Source organism: Saimiri boliviensis, chromosome 10 (assembly GCF_048565385.1).
Source record: "Saimiri boliviensis isolate mSaiBol1 chromosome 10, mSaiBol1.pri, whole genome shotgun sequence".
NCBI lineage: Eukaryota > Metazoa > Chordata > Mammalia > Primates > Cebidae > Saimiri > Saimiri boliviensis.
In genome coordinates this window covers 2,329,732-2,351,124 of record NC_133458.1, presented here as the reverse complement: position 1 = coordinate 2,351,124, position 21,393 = coordinate 2,329,732, and the positions used below count along the sequence as shown (strand labels likewise).

The 21,393-nt window shown below is 51.3% G+C and overlaps 1 protein-coding gene across 4 annotated transcripts in view; it reads left to right on the top strand.

Moving 5' to 3' along the window:
- Nucleotides 1-21,393, top strand: part of NOM1 (nucleolar protein with MIF4G domain 1) — a 56,838-nt gene that overhangs the window by 28,809 nt on the left and 6,636 nt on the right. For 2 of the 4 annotated variants that reach the window (XM_003941840.4, XM_074378843.1), the window contains exon 11: nucleotides 1-475. This exon is cut by the window's left edge and continues 8,752 nt beyond it. The exons of 1 other annotated variant lie outside the window; for it this stretch is intronic. The gene's annotated coding sequence lies outside the window, so the exon portion shown is untranslated. One more of the 4 variants, XM_074378844.1, reaches the window with a different exon arrangement.

Genomic DNA, 21,393 nt, shown 5'->3' with positions numbered 1-21,393 from the left:
TATATATGAAAAATGCCATTGGAAGTTTGATACGGATTGCACTGACTCTCTGGATCACTGAGTACTATCGACATTTTTAATCAACGTTTTTATATAGTTGTCTGTACACACATCTTCCACCTTGGTTAAATTTACACTTAAGTATTTTGTTCTTTTTGATGCTAGTGTAAATTTGTTTTCTTAACTTCTTTTGGATAGCTTTTTGTTAGTGTTTAGAGACACAACTGATTTTTATATGTTGGTTTTGTGTCATCGCCTGTATTAAACTTGTTTATTAGTTCTAGCCGGTTTTTCAATGGCGTCTTTACGGTTTTCTAGATATAAGGTTATGTCATTTGCAAACAGAGAGAACTTCTTCCTTTCCTATTTGGATTTTTTGTTTTCTTATCTAGTTGCTTTGGCTAGGATTTACTGATTTTTGTCTGGATGATTTGTCTGTTACTGAAAATGGATAAAGTCTCCTACTATTATTGCACTGCTGTCTATTTCTTCTCTCTTTTCTGTTAATATTTGCTTTCTGTTGAGGTGCCCCAATATTGGGTGCATGTGTATTAATAATTAATTGTCATATCCTCATGATGAATTGGCCCCTTTATCATCATATAGTGACAGTTTTTTGTTTTTTGTTTTTTTTTTTTTGAGGCAGAGTCTCACTCTGTCGCCCAGGCTAGAGTGCAATGGCGCAATCTCGGCTCACTGCAACCTCGGCCTCCCGGGTTCAAGCGATTCTCCTGCCTCAGCCTCCCGAGTAGCGGGGATTGCGGGCATGTGGCAAAGTGCGTCTACCAGCCGGGCACGGCGCGCGCGCCTGCAGTCCCAGCCACTCGGAAGGCCGAGGTGGCAGTGAGCCGGGATCGCACCGCGGAATTCCAGCCTGGGTGACAGAGCAAGACTCGGTCTAAAAAATAAAGAGAAAACAAGTGTACGGTTAGGCCCCGCCCCGCGCTGCGCGCGCAGCCTGCAGAGCCGCGGCCCCAGGCGAGCGCGCTGGCCGCCCCCACGTGCCCCTCGGCAGCCATCGCTCGGCCTGTTCGGACTGCGCTGGTGTCGGCAGGTCCGGGCGCCGCCGGGGCTCCGCCCGCGCCCGCACCTGCCATGGCATCTCTGCGGCTCTTTGAGCGGCCGCCACCTGCGCCAGCACCGCTGCCTCGGGGCCCGGCTGTCAGGCTGCTGACGGCTTGACCCCAAGTCCGTCCTCCAGCACCAGCCCCGGCTCGCCCGCCGCCGCCTCCTGCCGCTTCCCCGGATTGAACTCGGTGGGTTCAGGTATGCATGAACTTCCCAAGAACCAGGGCGCGTGACTGCTGCCCCAGAGGGGGGTTCCCGGGGGGACTGTGGAGCTGCGTCAGCACCAGGATTCTCGGGGCGCCCGAGGCTGCGGCCCGTCTGCTTGTCAATCCAGAGGCTGACACCTGCCACCGCAGGTGCATGAGGACGACCTTCTGCCTCCTTCTGAAGAGCATGAAAGGGTGGGGAACGCCCCGCGCAGGCCGGGACAGTGCAGCCTCGCCCGCTGCCGCCCGCTTCAGCCTCCAGGAGCTCCCGGGGCCCGGGCTCTCATCCTGCCGCCTCCTGTGACCTCATCTTCATCTTTCTTCCCTTCACGGCTCACTCGCTGAGCCCTCCAGCCAGAAAAGCATGCTGTGGGGCTCGGCGGGGCCAGGGTCGCCGGGTCCCGCTCTGAGTCCGGCTGCTGCTTTTCCTGGTCTTTGCGGTCTTCCTCTTCGTTGACTACTTCATGCCGGCCGAGGAAGGCAGCGCCTTCTGGAGGGAGCCCTGACGGTCTGGGCTTCAGAGCCAGCTCTTCTGCCTTAGCAGTAGGGGTGGGGGTGGGGGCTTTTGTGTGTGTGCTCGCCTGGGGGGCGCTGGCCTAGCCCAGAGGGGTGCTCGCTCCGCTGCCTAGTCCCACCAGGAAGGCAGCAGACTCAGGCCCTTCATGGTCTGAGAGGCCCAGGTGTGCTTTCCTCTGCAGGCTGCTGGCCCTGCTCACCTGGAACCCTCCGGGTCCAAGAGGGCAAGGCCTGGCTCCATCGGAGAACATGGTCATTGTCACGCATGGCTCCTTTTTGTTGTCATGTTGTTGGGAGGATTAACCAAAGGACACCCTGACTTTGTTTTTGTGGACACACAATAAAAATTCCATTTATTTTTTAAAAACTATGACTGAATACACACACACACAGACACACACACACACACACACACACAGAATTCACTAAGTAGAAGTGGATCATAACTGTCATCATCCTCATATTAAGTAGTCTGAGGATGGGTTGCCTTGCTGTCTCAGGGATGGCAGAGGCAGAAAAAAATTACCTTCTAAGTAGACCTCACAGTTCAAACCCTCCTTGTTCAAGGGTCGACTCTATAAACTTGTAACTAGAGTTGCATACAAAAACTATACTTCTGCCCCTCCACCCCGACATGCATTTTATATTATTGATGTCGCAGTTTACATTTTCGTGTGTGTCTATCCATTAACAACTTACTGTACCTACAGCTCTTTTTGATTCTTTGGTCTTTTTACTTTTATACTAGAGTTAAAAGTGACTTACACATAATCATTAAATATTAGAGAATTCTGAGTTTGACCATATACTTTATCAATGAGTTTTATGCCTTCATATGTTTTTAAGTTGTTAATTAATATCTTTTTGTTTCAAATTGAAGAACCCCTGTTAGCTTTTCTTGTAAGACAGGTCTACTTGTGATCAACTCCCTTAGCTTTTGTTTATGTTAGGAAGTTTTGATCTCTTCATTGCTGAGGGACAGCTTTGCCAGGTTAGTATTCTTCCTTGGCAGGTTTTTTTTTTTTTTTTTTTTTTTTTTGGTCCCTTTGAATGTAGCCCATTCTCTCCAGGCCTGCAAGGTTTCTGCTGAGAAATCTGATAGTCTTATGCAGGGATAAGTGGGGATTCTTGGAAAAGAGTTGCTTTTCTCTTGCTGCTTTCAGAATTCTCTCTAGCTCTGACTTTTTGGCAGTTTGATTATAATGTGTCTTGATGAAGACTTTATGCTCAATTTATTTGAGGTTCTTTGGGCTTCATGGATCTGGATGTTCACTTTCCTCTCTGTTTTGGGAAGTTTCTTGTCATTATTTCTTTTATAAGGTGTTTGCCCCTTTCCCTTTCTCTGCTTCAGCTGGGATTCCCATAATACATATATTGTTTTGCTTGATGACTTTCCTAATTCCCTTAGGCTTTCTTCACTCTTTTTCTTTTTTTTTTTTTTCTTTTTGTTACTCTCCCTGGATAATTTCAAATGTTTGAGTTTGAAATTATGTTTGAGTTCATTTTTTTTTTTTTAATCAGGGTTTTACTCTATCACCCATGCTGGAGTGCAGTGCCGTTATCATGGCTCACTATATCCTTGACCTCACCAGGCTCAAATGATTCTCCCTCCTCAGCCTCCTGCATAGCTGGGACTATAGGCCATGTTACCGTGGCCACCTAATTTTGGATGTTTTGTAGAAACAGAGTTTTGCCATGTTGCCCAGTCTCAAACTTCTGAACTCAAGTAATCCCCCACCTCAGCCTCCCAAAGTCCTGAGATTACAGGTATGAGCCACCACACCTGGCCGAGTTCATTAATTCTTTTCCCACTTCATCAAGCCTGCCATTGAAGCTCGCTGTTGAGTTTTTCAAGTCAGACGTTGTATTCTTCAGCTCCAGAATTTGTTTGATCCTCTTTTATATTTTCTGCCTCTTTATAACTTTGCGTTTTGTTCATGTATCATTTTCCTGGATTTTGCTTAGTTGTCTGTGTTCTCTTGAAGGTCACTGAGCTTCTTTAAGATGAGTTTAGGCCAGTCATGGTGGCTTGTGCTTATAATCCCAGCACTTTAGGAGGCCAAGGCAGGAGGATTACTTGAGGCCAGGAGTTTGAAACCAGCTTAGGGAACATAGTGAGACTCTGTCTCTACCTAAAAAAAGTTAAAGATGATTATTTTGAATCCCTTGTTAGACAGTTTATGAGTCCCCATTTCTTTTTTTTTTTTTTTTTTTTTTTTGAGACGGAGTTTCGCTCTTACCCAGGCTGGAGTGCAATGGCGCGATCTCGGCTCACCGCAACCTCCGCCTCCTGGGTTCAGGCAATTCTCCTGCCTCAGCCTCCTGAGTAGCTGGGATGACAGGCACGCGCCACCATGCCCAGCTAATTTTTTGTATTTTTAGTAGAGACGGGGTTTCACCATGTTGACCAGGATGGTCTCGATCTCTCGACCTCGTGACCCACCCGCCTCGGCCTCCCAAAGTGCTGGGATGACAGGCGTGAGCCACTGCGCCTGGCGAGTCCCCATTTCTTTGGGGTCGACTATTGGAGCTTTATTTTGTTGCTTTAATCGTATCATAGTTCCTTGATTCTCTGTTTTTTTGAGACTTGCACTGCTATCTTCACATTTGAAGCAGTCATCTCCTTTAGTCTTACTGTCTTTTTTCTCATTAAAAAATTTTTTTTTTTTTTTAAAGACGAGGTTTTCACCATGTTGGTCAGGCTGGTCTTCAACTCCCGACCTCAGATGATCCGCCCGCCTTGGCCTCCAAAGTACTTTGATTACAGGCGTGAGCCACCGCGTCCAGCCTAAAAACTTTTTTAATGTTTTAATTTTTTAAGAGATGGGATCTCACTATGTTGCCCAGGGTGGTCTCAAACTCCCGGCCTCAAGTGATCCTCCTATCTCAGTATCACAAGTGCTGGGATTACAGGTATAAGCCACTATGCCTGGCTCTCCTGCACTCTTTACTGACTGGCCTTGGGAGGGAAAGACTTTCATCAGTCATCCTAAGTGAGGATTCAAGGGGTCTCTCAGATCTTTTCTTTTTTCTTTCTTTCTTTTTTTTTTTTTTTTTTTTTTGAGATGGAGTCTTGCTCTGTCTCCAGGCTGGAGTGCAGTGGCACGATCACAGCTCACTGCAACCTCACCTCCAGGGTTCAAGTGATTCCCCTGCCTCAGCCTCCTGAGTAGCTGGGACTACAGGCTCATGCCTCCACTCCTGGCTAATATTTTTGTATTTTAGTCGAGATGGGTTTCACTCTGTTGGCCAGGATGGTCACAATCTCCTGACCTCGTGATCCGACCGCCTCGGCCTCCCCAAGCGCTGGGATGACAGGCGTGAGCCACCGCGCCCGGCCCTCTCAGATATTTTCTGTAGATACACCCACTCTACTCCTGCTGTTCCCCCTTAGGGAGAGAAGTCTTAGGTTATAAGCCTTCTCTCAATCCTCCAAAGCCAGGTCTACACAGAGCATCTTCTGTTTGCCCTAGCGCAGTGCTCCGAAGCAATCAAGGCTGGGTAGCTTCTCCCAGTCCAGCAGCCAAGCCGGATGCTCAGATTTGCATCTGCTCTTGACATCTGTGCACTGTTTGGGAGGTGGGTGCGTGAGACTCCGTATGCTAAGGGGTGTGTGGGGTGCTGGGGCATGGATCAGTTGGTTGGGGGTTCCACAGGCAGGTGGTTCTGTGGGTTCACAGGCGGGCCTCCTGGTAGAGTCTGTTAGCTGGTGAGCAGGGTCCATGGCGGGCCTCCTGGTGGAGTCTGTTAGCTGGTGAGCAGGGTCCATGGCGGGCCTCCTGGTGGAGTCTGTTAGCTGGTGAGCGGGGTCCATGGCGGGCCTCCTGGTGGAGTCTGTTAGCTGGTGAGCGGGGTCCATGGCGGGCCTCCTGGTGGAGTCTGTTAGCTGGTGAGCGGGGTCCATGGCGGGCCTCCTGGTGGAGTCTGTTAGCTGGTGAGCGGGGTCCATGGTGGGCTGTTGGTTGCTGGGCATGCCCTTCCCTTCTCTGAGCTGTCCCCAGATGACTCAGCCATGCTGATTCCTCAGTGCTCTGGGAGAGACACAGATGGGCTACTGGGCAGCATTCCATAAGGCTGGGGAAGCTGGTGCTCACTCAGCTCTCATGTTCCCCAATGGGAGAAACCACAGGCCCGGGGCCTCACTGGGGAGGCCTGGCAGAGGCGAAGTGAACCTTGTTAGCCTCTTCAGTGTGTTCACTTTGCCCTCTGGGGTGCTAGAAGCCCTCGGTGTTTCTGTGAGGGCGCGAGGGCTGGAACTTCCATTCTGTCATCTTCCTGGCCTCTTCCTACAATGATTTGTATGCTCAAATTGCCCCCGATGTGGCCAGCGGGAGAGCCTTCAGGTTGGCTCCTCTAGCCCTCTGACATGCACCCAACATTGTCAGCATTTCCTTGTTTCTGGCACTAGACACTAGGCTCACCCTGCACTCTCCGCTCTTCCCTGGAAATGTGATTTCTCCAAAGAGCTCTGTTCCCTTTGAGTAGAGAATGGTATTTAACCCCCACGAAGGGGACTTGTGTGCCATTGCGGTGGACAGAGCTGGGAAAGGAGCTGTGTGCGTCGTCATATATAATACCTCTGCACACATGTGCCTCTGTGTATTAAAAACCAAGTTATCACAAACCACTCCGATTCTCACCCGACATTTAGGGCTGTGGCTAGCCTTTCCCAGCTGTAAGAAACTTGTCTTTCAGCATGATAAATGCATTTGCTCATTTGTTCAGTCCTGTAATATGCAGAAAGTAGTTTTAGAATTGTCAAAACCATGCAACTGGGAAAAAGAAGCGTGATGAGTTCAAGATGTGTTTGCGCTTCCTTCGGTCCTGGCGCTGGCCGTGGAGGGAGGCACGGACTGTTCCGAGTTTCGAGTTTCGTTTTCCCCCTTTCTCTGAAATGCAGAGAGCGTTGTTTGTTTCTGTTTGTGTCCCATTTGGGTCCTCCCTCTAGCTCTATTCATAAATTTGTAAATTATCTTTAACAATCTGTTATATTGATGGTGATTTATCTCATGCTGCCTGTGAAAATGTTTGCTGCTTCTGACACGATCCAGAACAACTAGCCTTTTAAATTCCAAATATTCCTGTTTCACAATAAACCAGATGAGGATCTCTGCTGTGCTACAGCTTTGGGAATGTGGTTTGTTACCAATGGAAGTGGCTGCGTGGCTTGTTACGGTTTTAATTACAGGTGAGTAGCAACCGGAGGCATTCTGTGTCAGGTGCCGCTGATCAAGGCTGGCTGAGAGGGACCTCAGGTGTCCCGGACAGGCGCCTCACACAGCCCGTCCCGGCTGTCTACCACTTCTGCCCATTTCAGAGTGCTTTGCTGAGATTAAATGGAGTGAAGCACTCTGAGAACCTCAGCCCTAAAGAATAGCAGTTATGCCGGTTTTGTATTCTGTTCATCTATTCTTCTTGTTAATATCGTGGTTTTAATCTTCACTGTCTCTCAGGATCCCATGACAGTGAGTACCTGATACTCACTGGGATACTCACACTTCTCCCAGCATCCCACTCTCCCCACTGTGCAAGTGCCTGCCAGGGACCCTGCTGACCCCGGGAAGCCTCGCCGTCCCGAGCGCCAGCTCTGCTCACACAGGCAGCAGGCTTTGTGTCCTCTGGCCTGGCTGCACTGACTGGACCGGGGCGGGGGAGGGGCCCCAAAGCACCCTGCTTCAGGTGGCCGGCCAGTCATGGCTGAGGCACTCCATGCAACAGTGGCACCCAGAGGGACTGGAGTCTCATAAAGCTGGTCACATGCTCCCTCGGGGTTGGGGTATAGGAAGCGGCTGTGCAGCCGGGTCCCAGGCAAGGAGGCATGGAGTGGAGGCTGTGAGCAGGAGCCCTGGTGTGGAGGGCCAGGAGAAGACTGGGCACAGGGCCGTCAGCGTGCCTCCTTCCTGCACCCCTGCTGCCCCTGCATCTGCTGCTGCTGCAGACCCCGACGTGCTCAGCCCGTCACCGGAGAGCTCCAGATGCGGGGGGGCCGCACGTCAGCTGCACAGGCACATCTGAAAGCGGAGACAGACGTGCCCGCCATCTCCTTGCCTGGCCCAAGGTTGTGGGCATGCAGAGCTCCTCTGTGGCAGGCCCAGGCCGTGCCAGCTGCCTGGAGAGGCATTGGGGGTGGGGCCTCGCGTGAGGGGCAGATCCTCCCACCCAGCCAGTCCAGGCCCAGCAGCTGGAGCGTCCAGTCCAGCAAACTGTTCTGCAAGTCGCCCTGGGGGGCCAGGGTGCCTCGTCACATCTCACTCCCCTGCCAGATGCCTCTGCAACAATAACAGGAGGCTGTGCCTCCTGCGCTGAACACCGGCGGGCGAGCGGACCTCAGCACTGGGGTTGTGCAGCGCCCTGCTTGATATTCCAGTTCCCCAGGGAGCTGCTGGAATGATTTTCTTTCTTCTTTTTCTTTCTTTCTCTTTTTTTTTTTTTTTTTTTTTTTTTTGAGACAGTCTCTCTCTGTTTCCCAGGCTGGAGTGCAATGGAGTGATCTTGGCTCTCCACAACCTCCGCCTCCTGGGTTCAACTGATTCTCCTGCCAGAGCTTCCCAAGTAGCTGGGATTACAGGCGCCTGCCACTACCACCCAGCTAATTTTTGTATTTTTAGTGGAGATGGAGTTTCACCATGTTGACCAGGCTGGTCTCGGACTCCTGACCTCTGGTGATCCGCCCGCCTCGGCCTCTCAGAGTGCTGGGATTACGGGCGTGAGCCACCGTGCCCCATCTTTATTATCAAGTCCTGTTAAGAGGAACAACGTCAAAATGAGATTTTCGTAGCAGAAAGACTGCTGTGGGTGAGCTTGCCGTGTTGGCTGTGTGTCAGAAGTCAGCTGACACCTTTCTCTGGAGTCTCACCCTTTCTGTAATTCGCTTTTGACTGTAATAAATGTGCTGTGAATGTGCGTGTGGGGCCTCTGAGTTACATCGGCTCAAGGCCTATTTTAAGGAGGACCCAAATAAGCGTGGGGATTGATGTATTCCACAGGGAATCTGCTCTGGGGCCACCCCGGGGTGAAGCTCTGGAGCAGGGGGGTGGACGCCCCGCTTGCAGTGTTGAGAAGCCCTAGGTCAGCCGGGTCCCACAGGGCAGCTCTGCGGAAGTCAGGCTCTTCCTGCTGGCGCAGAGACAGCAACAGGGAAAGCGTTTCCAGAGGCGATGTCACTGGGACTGGCTCTTCTGGAAGGAGCTGAGGGGATGCGCCGGGCAGAGCTGACCTCTGTGCGAGGATCACCGCACGATAAAGCGCCGTGAAGCAGGAGATGGACTTGAAACCTGACCTTGAAGGAGTGAGGAGTGAGGGCCCTCTTCTCCACGGGAGGAAACCATCAAAGAGGTTGCGTAATCAAAACTATGTTGCTGAAAATACTGCCAGACAGCACCGAGATGGGGGCCGGGCCAGCAGGTGGGAATGGGGGCAGCGAAAGGTCATTTCGGCAGCTCTCGGACCTCTTGGGCCAGGAGGGAAGCCCCCAGGCCAAGGTGGCAGCCTGAGAATAGAGATTTCAAAAGACACTTCTAATGAAGGCTCATCAGAATATGGTGCCTTTATTTTTTTATTTTTTATTTTTTCTTGAGACGGAGTCTTGCTCTGTGGCCCAGGCTGGAGCAGTGGCACAATCTCTGCTCACTGCAACCTCTGCCTCCCGGGTTAAGGCAGTTCTGCCTCAGCCTCCCGAGTAGCTGGGATTACAGGCACCACCACCATGCCCAGCTAATGTGTTGTTTTTTTTTTTTTTTTTTTTTCTTTTGAGACGAAGTTTCACGCTTGTTACCCAGGCTGGAGTGCAATGGCGCGATCTCGGCTCACCGCAACCTCCGCCTCCTGGGTTCAGGCAATTCTCCTGCCTCAGCCTCCTGAGTAGCTGGGATTACAGGCACGAGCCACCATGCCCAGCTGATTTTTTGTATTTTTAGTAGAGACAGGGTTTCACCATGTTGACCAGGATGGTCTCGATCTCTTGACCTCGTGATCCACCCGCCTCGGCCTCCCAAAGTGCTGGGATTACAGGCTTGAGCCACTGCGCCCGGCTAATGTTTGTATTTTTAGTAGAGATGGGTTTTACCATGTTGGTCAGGCAGGTCTCAAACTCCTGACCTCAAGTGATCTGCCCGCTTCGGCCACCCAAAGTACTGGGATTACAGGTGTGGGCCACTGTGCCCGGCCAGAATGTGGTGCTTTTAAACGAGGAGGTGGGGGTGGAGGTGGAGGCTTGGAATGCCTCTGAGAAGGGGACTGGCTGAGGCTCACAGATTTCAGAGGAAGAAGATTTGGACCTGGGGCTGGTGGCACCTGCAGGAGTCAGGGCTGGGGGATGTGGCCACCACCTCTGGGTGGCAGCCTAGGAATCCAATGGAACGTGGGGTCCCTTGAGGAGATCGAGGTATGAGAGGAAGGAGCCCCAGAACAGAGCAGTGTGTGAGTCCAGCAGGTGGAGAGAGGCCCCTTGAAAGCAGCCACAGACCAGCCATGGAAGCATCTAGGGTCAATTCAGACACTTCCCAGGGAAGGCAGTTACACGGCTTGGAGCTGGCACCATGCAGAGACGGAACATTAACTGAAGCGTGTGGGCTTCTGGAGAGCCACTCCCTGCCTCCCTGAGCGGGAGGATTCCAGATGTCCGTGTGGATGCTTGCATGTAGAGAGTGTTATCCAAGTTCTATAAAACTGATTTTCAAGTGACAGTAACATTGGCCAGGGAATGGGGAGGTTTTCTTGTTCTCAGCCTTAGCTGTTGTATCCCAGGCTGCACTGATGAAGCTGGGGCGGGCGGAGTGGGGGCAGTGCAGAGGCCGAGTTCAACAGGAGGTGCCATTTATCTTGAGTAGAGCTGGACGATGATGAAAAATGATGTTTGTGTGATAATATGATGAAAGGGAACAGGGCCAGTTCAGCATGTCCTAAGGATGCAAGGGGGGTTCGGAGCTCGGACCATGTGTTTGGAGAACAATGCCCCATGTGTGTCCACAGGTAAGGCGGTCAGGCGCCAGAGCTCAGCAGCACTGACCTTGACAAGTCCAGATGAGGACGCAGGGCCCCAGGCCTTCCGGGGCCCCTCCCACTCTCCCCAGTAAGGGTTGATCTTTCTGAGCATGACTGGCCAGGCCACCACGGTGGAGCTGTCAATCCCTCGCTCACCCAGGGCCACCAGGGCTGCTCCCGCCCGGGGCTCACACTGATGGAGCCCGCAGAGCCAAGCCCCAAGCCCACGCCCAGGCACCTTCAGCTCTGGTGGAAGGAAAAATGATTAAGACCAGCCTTTAAGGTATTTTCTATAGAAAATCACTGGGAATGGGCCAGGTGAGGTGGCTCACGCCTGTAATCCCAGCACTTTAGGAGGCTGAGGAGGGTGGATCACCTGAGGTCAGGTGTTCGAAACCAGCCTGGCCAACTTGGCAAAACCCTGTCTCTGCTAGAAATACAAAATTAGCCAGGCATGGTGGTGCATACCTGTAACCCCAGCTACTTGGGAGGATAAGGCAGGAGAATCACTTGAACCTGGGAGGCAGAGGTTGTGGTGAGCCGAGACGGCACCCCTGCACTCCAGCCTGGGTGACAAGAGTGGAGCTCTGTCTCAAAAATAAAAGTCAAAATCATTGAGAATGGATTATTCATTTCATTTTGTCCGAAGTGTTTCCAAAGAAACGGGGCAAATTCTTCCACTTTTATGATGATTTTGTTTGCCAGTTAACATTTGGCCATGGTTGCTTTTCCTCTGGTTTTTCAGTACACATGTCCATACAGTTATGTGAGGACACGTTTATGCCCACGCACGTTCTGCTGGGATCGTCTGGGTACAGACGTGGCGACGTTTCTCCCAGTGGCCTCAGCCTGCAGCCTGGGAACGAGAGCATGAGAGCGTTCTCCACGGCATCGCAGCACCCCTCAGGCGGCTTCCAGTCCTGTCATTCTTTGTTAAAAGTAAGACCTCCTGTGCCCCTCTCCCTTTCCCCCACCCCACAGAGATCACTCTGCCCATCTTTAGGCTGCTGAAGTAGTCATGCGGAGGGCCTGGGTCCGTGGGCCTGGGGAACAGTTCTGACCTCTCCATCCGTGACTCTCAAGGGCTCTTCACGTGCTGTGGCGAGCGCAGGGGACGTGCCCTCGGCAGTGCCTGCGGGGAGACGGGCTGTCTGGTGAGCGGGGTTCCTCAGGCTTCCTGGGCCCTGGTCCTCCCAGGCTGGTGGCACTGTGTGCCTGGCGGTGGTGGCCAGGCAGCGGGAAGGCCCAGCTGCGGCTTGCAGGCCTCTACTGCCAACGGCACCACCTTGAAGTTCCACTCCAGCAAACTGTGGCCCATTGCCAGGTTTGGGGTAGTTTCTTATGACACCATCAGCCCTGTTTCGTTGCCTTGTCCATGGGCTGTTTAAAAAACAAGTAAAAAGGTTAAGCATCCCTTGTGCAGTCCCGTGGCCGCTAGGTGACGGCCCTCTATCAGCCGTCGGTCAGTCGTCAGGTCTGGAGGGGTCCGTGCTCACTGGACCTGTGCAGCCTTGTCCTGACCGCCAGCCACGGCGCCACCCACTCGGAGCTGCGGTGGCCCATGACGTCAGCTTACCACTTCCTCTCTGTCTAATTGTTCCGGTAGTCCTGTGAGCCCACAGAATGGCAGCTCCGCGCTCTGGGCCTCAGGGTGGGTCCCCTGACCGGGATCTCAGTTCTCCTCTCCACTCATCTGTCATCCTGATGGAGAAGCATAGGGCAGGCAGCCGGCCAGCTGTCGCAAGCTCTGTGAAATCCGTGGACTGGTGCTGGGACGGGAAAACACGGCGCTGGGGACGCCCAGGGCCTCAGGGCCACACCCACGGTGACCGCTGGCGCCATGGCCAAGTCACAGCACCTGTCTCTGTCATCAGCTCTTCCTCTTCCCCTGTATTTTCAACTTGGTTCGAGGGGCAGGAGTCCTGCTTGGTTTGCCGGCAAGCTCACATTGATAAGAAAAAGGGCACTTCTAGCTCTCAGATCCCGGGATTTTACGACATACGACGGGTTTTGTGGCCTTGGAAGGACCGAGGACTGTGTCTGTCTTGGGTTGGTTCTTAGCTGTCAGAGCAGGTGCCTGTTTATGGAGCAGACCGGGCCACTTCCCATGGAAGTGCTCACCGGAGGGTCTCAGGATCCGTTGTCTCCCATTCCCCACTGTGCTGTGAATATTGTTGCAGCCTCCACGTTAGTATCTATCTTGTAATTCTTTTTTTTTTTTTTTTGAAACGGAGTTTCGCTCTTTGTTACCCAGGCTGGAGTGCAATGGCGCGATCTCGGCTCACCGCAACCTCCGCCTCCTGGGTTCAGGCAATTCTCCTGCCTCAGCCTCCTGAGTAGCTAGGATTACAGGCACGTGCCACCATGCCCAACTAATTTTTGTATTTTTAGTAGAGACGGGGCTTCACCATGTTGATCAGGCTGGTCTCGATCTCTTGACCCCGTGATCCACCCGCCTCAGCCTCCCAAAGTGCTGGGATTACAGGCGTGAGCCACTGCGCCCGGCCTATCTTGTAATTCTTAAAAGCTGATGGATGATCCAGGACATCTGTGCTGTCTCCAGGATAACTGTCCTCATTGAAATAAAGCAAACTGCTTTTTTATTGGCCGGCTATGGTGGCTCATGCCTGTAATCCCAGCACTTTGGGAGGCTGGGGTGGGAGGAGTGCTTAAAGCTAGGAGATGGAGCCCGGCCTGGGCAACAAAGTGAGACAAAAATCACAGTATTAACCAGACATGGTGGCACCTGTCGTCCCAGCAACTCAGGAGGCTGAGATGGAGGATCCCTGGACCCCAGGAGTCGAGGCTGCAGGGAGTTACGATCACACCACTGCATTCCCATCTGGGCAACAGAGTGAGACCCTGTGTGTTGATTCCAAAAAAGAAAAAAAAAAAAAGTTGAAATAGAAAGTCAAGCAAGGCTTGCAGAGTCCAAGATGAGACCCAAGGCTCTGAGGGCCAGCCTGACATCTGAGAGCCCAGCACTGCGCGGTGGGCTCCTGGCAGCCACCCTCCATCAAGCAGAGGCTGTTACTGTTTCTGTTGCTATCGCTACGATTGTTATTACTTAATTCTGCCCAGCCTTGGCCAAATCTCTGATTGCCTAGGAAGACTCAATCCCAAACAGATGAGTCCAAAGGCCTAACTGCCAGACAGGCTGCAAAGCGAAGCACAGCAAACCCAGGCTTCCTGGTGAGTCTCCGTCCGCACTCACTGCGTGTGGAAAGGCAGGCTCCTGCAACCCGGCGTCAAACACGCTCGCTTAACTCCTCAGAAGTGCTTGGTGGTGATTTGAGATGTATTTTATCCTTGCCCTCAAACTTCTGATTAGTGGAGAAAATGCAAGTCAATCCGCTCCCAAGCCAGCTGGAGCAACCCTCAGATCGCCGGCACTCACCCTTTCTGACTTCAAGGGACAAAGGGTTTCAAGCCCCTCTGTTTTCTGAATCAGACTTAACAGGGCCGATGGAGTCTGGTTTCCTACTTTAGCAACGGTGGAAATAGCACTGATACATCAAGTCTTGGTGGTGTTTGAGCCTCACACTAGGCGGCAGAGTCTGGCAGGAGCTTGCGGGGGTGTGCTGCGCTGGCCTGGCTGTCCTGCAGCAGGAGCCCGCGGCACAGAGCTCAGAGACAGCGGGTCTGTCGCACGGCATGGACTTCCAGAACGGTTCTTCCACCCACTGTATGTGAAGAAATGAGTGTTCCTTTTTTCCTATGCAGTGACACTGCTAAAATAGCTCACACGAGGGCCAGGCAAAGTGGCTCATGCCTGTAATCTCAGCACTTTGGGAGGCCAAGGCAGGTGGATAACTTGAGGTCAGGAGTTCAAGACCAGCCTGGCCAACATGGTGAAACCCTGTCTCTACTAGTAATACCAAAATTAGCCAGCCGTGGTGGTGCATGCCTGTAATCCCAGCTACTCGGGAGGCTGAGGCAGGAGAAGCACTTGAACCCGAGAGGTGGAGGTCGCAGTGGGCTGAGATCGCGCCGTTGCACTCCAGCCTGGGCGACAGAGTGAGACTTTATCTAGATAGATGATAGATAGATAGATAGATAGGTAGGTAGATAGATAAAAAGCTCACACGGACAGGCAGAAAGCTTTTCCTCCAGAAGGTTCTGGATGGCTCTGGCATTCCTCAGAGGCATCAGGAGAGACTGGGATTTTCACTTTGCTGTCTGTCACTCCAAGGCTCCTCTCCACAGGCCCCTGAGTCAGGCCTGGATGAATCTGAGTTACAGCAGCTCCCTAGGGGCAGCTGGAGCAGCCGTTCTGCCCCCAGCCTACAGGGACCCGCATCTTCACACAGAGACAGGTGGGTGCCACGGCCTCCATGACCCGCTGGCTTCCTGGCTGAGCGCTTGGGAAGCACCCAGAGCAGCAGAAACAGCCGCTCTCTAGTGCTGAGGAGTCAGGAGGGAGGCAGGGACGAAGGGGCTCTGGCTGCCCATGCAGGTGCCAGAGCAGGTGGTCTGGGTATGGTGGGGGCTGGGCCCTGATGGCCGCAAGCTGTGCACGTGGTCAGGACTCGGAGGTCCGGGAGCCGGGCCAGGACTCCAGGGAGCACCCGGGAGCTGCTCCCTTCCTGCCCTGATTCCCTCAAATCGACGTCTTCTGGTTCCTATGGCCTTGCGGGCTCTGAGGGAAGCGACTTTGCACACGGATGGCAGGGAGGTCTGTGCCCTCAGGCCTGCCACCCCTGAGAGCTTCCCAGGGCCTGGAGCCCACAGTGCCATTGAAGTCTCAGTGGGAACCCCTTGCTAAGCTGAGGTGCTCCCTCCTAATGGGGTAATAAAGCACTTTGTCACCCATGAGTGAGAGGTCTGATAAAAGCAAAATACTATCACACCATCTGTGATTACGAGGCAGCTGCACACTGAAGACACAGTCACGTTTATGAGTAAATAGAATTCGTTTCTGTGCTTTGATTATGAAGGTCACAGTGGCTTACCCCTGCTGCGGAGGCCGCAAATACATTATCTGCTCAGATAGAACTGGGAAGGAAAACACTGGCGGTCATTAAAAGCAAATTACTTTGTTGTGCAAAGATAGAAGGGAGAAGGCCGCTGGAATCTTGAGGTGTGGGGGCCCCGGGGGTGCCACGGAAGGGCGGCACTCTGCAGGCACCTGCAGGAGGGAGCTGGGACCCGGGAGAGACCCGCCAGTCCACTGGCTGCTAGAGATTCAAACAGGCCAAGGGCTCCCTGCGGCTTCCTGGGAAGCTCTCGGGGTATTTTTAGGCAATTTTGGAAGCTGCGTAGAGTGCAGGAGGTGAGGGTGCCATGCCTTCTTTCCTGTGAAAACAAAAGGATTTCTGCGAGATGAAATCGGCCCATGTTTCTGGTTTATTTATTTGTTTGTTTTTTGAGATGCTATTTCTCTCTTGTTGCCTAGACTAGAGTGCAGTGGCGAGTTCTCGGCTCACTGCAACCACCACCTCCCGGGTTCAAGCGATTCTCCTGCCTCAGTCTCCTGAGGAGCTGGGATTATAGGCACCACCACTATGCCTGGCTAATTTTTTTTGTATTTTAGTATATACGGGGTTTTGCCATGTTGGCCAGGCTGATCTTGAACTCCTGACCTCAGGTGATCCACCCATCTTGGCCTCCCAAAGTGCTGGGATTACAGACGTGAGCCACCGCACCCGGCTGTGTCTCTGGTTTTAAATGTTTCTGGTTTTGCCTGTGTTTTGATTCACTGATGCATTGGCTTTATTTTCAAAGTGAAATCTCTGGCCAGGGGGCCTCTCTGGAGGAGTGCTGGCACAATGCCATCTCTACACTGGATGCTCAGGGAAGTTTCAAAAAGAACCAAAAACTGGCCGGGCACAGTGGCTCACCCCTGTAATCCCAGCACTTTGGGAGGCCAAGGCGGGCGGATCACCTGAGCTCAGGAGTTTGAGACTAGCCTGAACAACACAGCAAAACGTCATCTCTACAAAAGAATTAGCTGGGAGCGGTGGCGTGCATCTGTAGTCCCAGCTAATTGGGAGGCTGAGGCAGGAAGACTGCTGGAGCCTGGGAAGTGAAGCCTGCAGTGAGTTGTGATTGCATCACTGCGCCCCAGCCTTCGTGATAGAGCCAGACTATGTCTCAAAAAAAGAAAAAAGAAAAAACTGTCTGGAATAGGCAGATTCATCTCCGCAGCGTTTGTGTGGAGATGATGAAAAAGTCTGGGGTGTAGCTAGTGGTGACGGCTACATAGCATGTCGAGTGTGTCTAACACCACTGAACTGTACACTTACAAATGGTTAGGATGATAAATGCTGTGATGCATATTTTACCACAATAAAAGAAAAAACTCGTTAGATACAGTGGCTCATGCCTGTAATCCCAGCACTCTGGGAGACCGAGGCAGGAGGATCACTTGAGTCCAAGCGTTCAAGAGCAGCCTGGGCAACATGGTACAACCAACCCCGTCTCTGCAAAATTTTTAAAAATTAGCTGGGTGTTGTGGCATGTGCCTGTGGTTCTCAGTTACTTGAGAGGCTGAGGCAAGAGGATCACTTGAGCCCAGGAGCTCAACGTTACAGAGAGCCATGATCACACACTGCATTACAGCCTTGGTGACAAAGACCCTATCACTAAAATTAAAAAAGATTTTCTTGGCCGGGCACAGTGGCTCACACCTGTAATTCCAGCACTTTGGGAGGCTGAGGTGGGTGAATCACAAGGTCAAGAGATCGAGACCATCCTGGTCAACATGGTGAAACCCCGTCTCTACTAAAAGTGCAAAAAATTAGCTGGGCATGGTGGCGCGTGCCTGTAATCCCAGCTACTCAGGAGGCTGAGGCAGGAGAATTGCCCGAACCAGGAGGCAGAGGTTGCACTGAGCCGAGATCGCGCCATTGCACTCCAGCCTGGGTAACAAGAGCGAAACTCCATTAAAAAAAAAAAAAATTTTTCTTGCTAAAATGCTAAGCTTCGTATGTTGCCTAGGCTGTTCTCGAACTCCTGGGCTCAAGTGACACTCTCACCTCAACCTCCCAACGTGCTGGGATTACAGGCATGAGTTGTCATGCCTGGCTGTAATTTCTTTTCTTTATCATGAACATGTATTTTATTTAGTCATTTTTCTTTACAGTTGAAATTCTGGAAGGCCGGGTGTGGTGGCTCATGCCTGTAATCCCAGCACTTTGGGAGGCCGAGGCAGGTGGATCACCTGAGGTCAGGAGTTTGAGACCAGCCTGGCCAACATCTCGAAACCCTGTCTCTACTAAAAATACAAAAATTAGCCAGGTGTGTGGTGTGTGACTGTTGTCCCAGCTACCAGGGAGGCTGAGACAGGAGAAATGCTTGAATTGGGGAGACTGAGGTTACAGTGAGCCAAGATCACACCACTGCACTCCGGCCTGGGCGACAGAGTGAGACTGTATCTCAAAAAAAAAAAGGAAAAGAAAGAAACTGGGAATTCGGCCAGGTGTGGTGGCTCAGGCCTGTAATCCCAGCACTTTGGGAGGCCAAGGCGGGTGGATCACCTGAGGTCAGGAGTTCAAGACCAGCCTGACCAATATGGTGAAACCCCATCTCCAAAAAAAAAAGAAACTCTAGGAATTCAAAAGTAACATCCTTGCCTGTGAGCTTCTTATAGACACCAGAAAAGGCTTCACCCTTGTGTTCCACATTGCTCTGCTGTGCTTTGTCCAAATGAACCTTCATGAGCCGCTGCCATCCAGTTTCACGCGGATTCTCTTGCCCACAGTTTCACTTGGGAAGACCAAGCCTTTGAGGATTGCCTCGTGCACAGCTGTCACAGTCCGGCTCCCGGGACACTTTTGCTTACTTTTTGTATGGCTTTTTCGAGTTGGCTTGGGCAGAAGTCTCTGAGCAATAAAGACAACATGCTTCCCACTGAATTTTTCTCCAGTCGTGTACTAGCTGGCTTTAGATTTCCTGTAAAGATTTCAGCTGAGGAATGGGAACAAAGATTATGATAGCTTTTCAACCACCACCAACTTCAATTTCCTTGGCTGCCCTACTATTCAGCTCCCTGAGCTGAGCCTTCAGGTCCAAGTCTTTTTTTTTTTTTTTTTTTTTTTTAAGACAGGGTTTCATCATGTTGGTCAGGCTGGTCTTGAACTCCCAACTTCAGGTGATCCGCCCACCTTGGCCTCCAAAGTGCTTGGATTACAGGCGTGAGCCCCCACACCCGGCCCAAGGTCCAAGTTCATCTTCAGCTCCAGAAGAGCCCAGGAGATGCCAGATTCCGTCATCTTGTCTGGCTTCTCCCCATCGAGCTTCACGGTCTTGGCACTCAAACTCAACATGGCCTTCTCCTTGCTGAGCACCGGCTTAGGAAGAGACCCAAATCTCAGGAGAGCGCGTCAAAACCCCTGTAATTTCTTAAAATAAGACAACAATGAAATTTGTCACACTGATTGACTTTTCCTTTCACGCCAGATTTCTCTGTAGCATGCAATGCTGTTTGATAGCATTTTCCCCACAGTAGAACCTCTTTCAACAAATTCCTCAAATTTGTGGAATATTCTAAATCTTTTATTGTCATTTCCACAATGTTCACAGCGTCTTCACCAGAGTAGATTCCAGCTCAGTAAACCACTGTCTTTGCTCATCCGTAAGAAGCCACTCCTCACCTGTCCGTGTGTGATCCTGAGATGCAGTAACTCAGTCCCATCTTTGGGCTCCACTTCTGATTCCAGTTCTCTTGCTGTTTCCCCCACATCTTGCAATCACTTCCTCCACTGAAGTCTTGAACCCCTCAAAGTCATCCATGAGGGTTGGAATCAGCTTCTTCCAAACTCCTGTTGGATATTTTGACCTCCTCCCATGAATCATGAATGTTCATAGTGGCATCTAGGTTGGTAAATCCTTTCTAGGAGGTTTTCAATTGACTTTACCCAGATCCATCAGAGGAATCACTATGGCACCTATAGCCTCACAAAATGCATTTCTCAAATAACCTCGAAAGTCACATTTACTTCTTCATCCATGGTCTGCAGAATGAATATTTCATGCCTGTGTTAGAAGGCATGAAAACATTAACTTCCATCACAGCTCTTGGGTGGCCGGGTGCATTGTGAATGAACAGTAATATTTTCAAAGGAGTCTTTTTTCTTATTAGTAGATCCCAACTTGGGCTTAAACCATTCAGTGAGCCATGCTGTCAACAGACGTCTGTCATCCAGGGTTTGTTGTGCCATTTATAGAGCACGAGTAGAGTAGATGGAGCTTCCCTCCTTCCCTCCTTCCCTCCCTCCCTTCCTTCCTTCCTTCCTTGACACAGTCTTGCTCTTGTTGCCCAGGCTGGAGTACAATGGCATAATCTCACTTCACCGCAACCTTCACAACCCAGGTTCAAGCAATTCTCCTGCCTCAGCCTCCCAAGTAGCTGGGATTACAGGCATGTGACACTATGCCTGGCTAATTTTGTAATTTTTAGTAGAGATGGGGTTTCTCCATGTTGGTCGGGCTGGTTTCGAACTCCCAACCTCAGGTGATCCGCCCGCCTCAGCCTCCTGAAGTGCTGGGATTAAAGGCGTGAGCCACCGCACCTGGCCAATTTAGCATAAACATTAAGGGCCCTAGGATTTTCAGAATGGTAAATGAGCATCTGCTTCACCTTAAAGTCCTCAGCCGCCTTAGGCCCTCACTAGAGTCAGCCTGCCCTTGGAAGCTTTGAAGCCAGGCACTCATTTCTCCTCTCTAGCTGTGAAGGTTTTAGAGGGCATCTTCTTCCAATAGAAGGCTGTTTCGTCGAGATTGAAAACCTGTGTGTGAAGTCACCATCGTCAAACACCTCAGCTGGATCTTCTGGAGAGCTGCGGCGTCTCCATCGGCTTCACCTTGCACTTGTCTGTTATGGAGACGGCTTCTTTCCTTCAACTTCACGAACCAACCTCTGCCAGCTTCCAGCTTTTCTTCTGCAGCTTCTTCACCTCTCAGCCTTCCCAGAAGGCCTTTGGAGTTAGGGTCTGGCTCTGGATTAGGCCATGGCTTAGGGAATGTGGCTGGTTTGATTTCCTATTTAGGACACTAAACCTCTCTCCATATCCGCAATCAGGCTGTTTCTGTCTTATTATTTGCATGTTTACTGGAGTAGCGCTTTTATTTCCTTCAACAGCTTTTCCATTGCATTCACAGCTTAGCTAACTTACACTAGAGGCCTAGCTTTCTGCCTCTCTCAGTTTTCACCAGGCCTTCCTCACTAAGCTTAATCATTTCTAGGTTCTGATTGAAAGTGAGAGATGTGTGACTCTTCCTTTCACTTGAACATTTAGGGGACATGGCAGGGTTATTACATGGCCTAATTCCAGTATTGTTGTGTCTCAGGGAATGGGAAGGCCCAGGAGAGGGAGGGAGAGAGACAGAGGATAGCAGTTGGTGGTGCAATCAGAACACACACATATTTATCGATTAAATTCACCATCTTATACGGGCAGGTTGGTGGCACCTCAAAACAATGAAAATAGTAACATCAAAGGTCACTGATCATAGATCACATAACAGATATAATAATAATGAAACAGTTTGGTAATTGCAAGAATTTCCAAATGTGACATAGACATGAAGTGAGCACATGCTGTTGGAAAGAGGGCGCTGACAAACTTCCTGCCGGGTTGCCACAAACCATCCATTTGTAAAAAAAAAAAAAAAAAAGAAA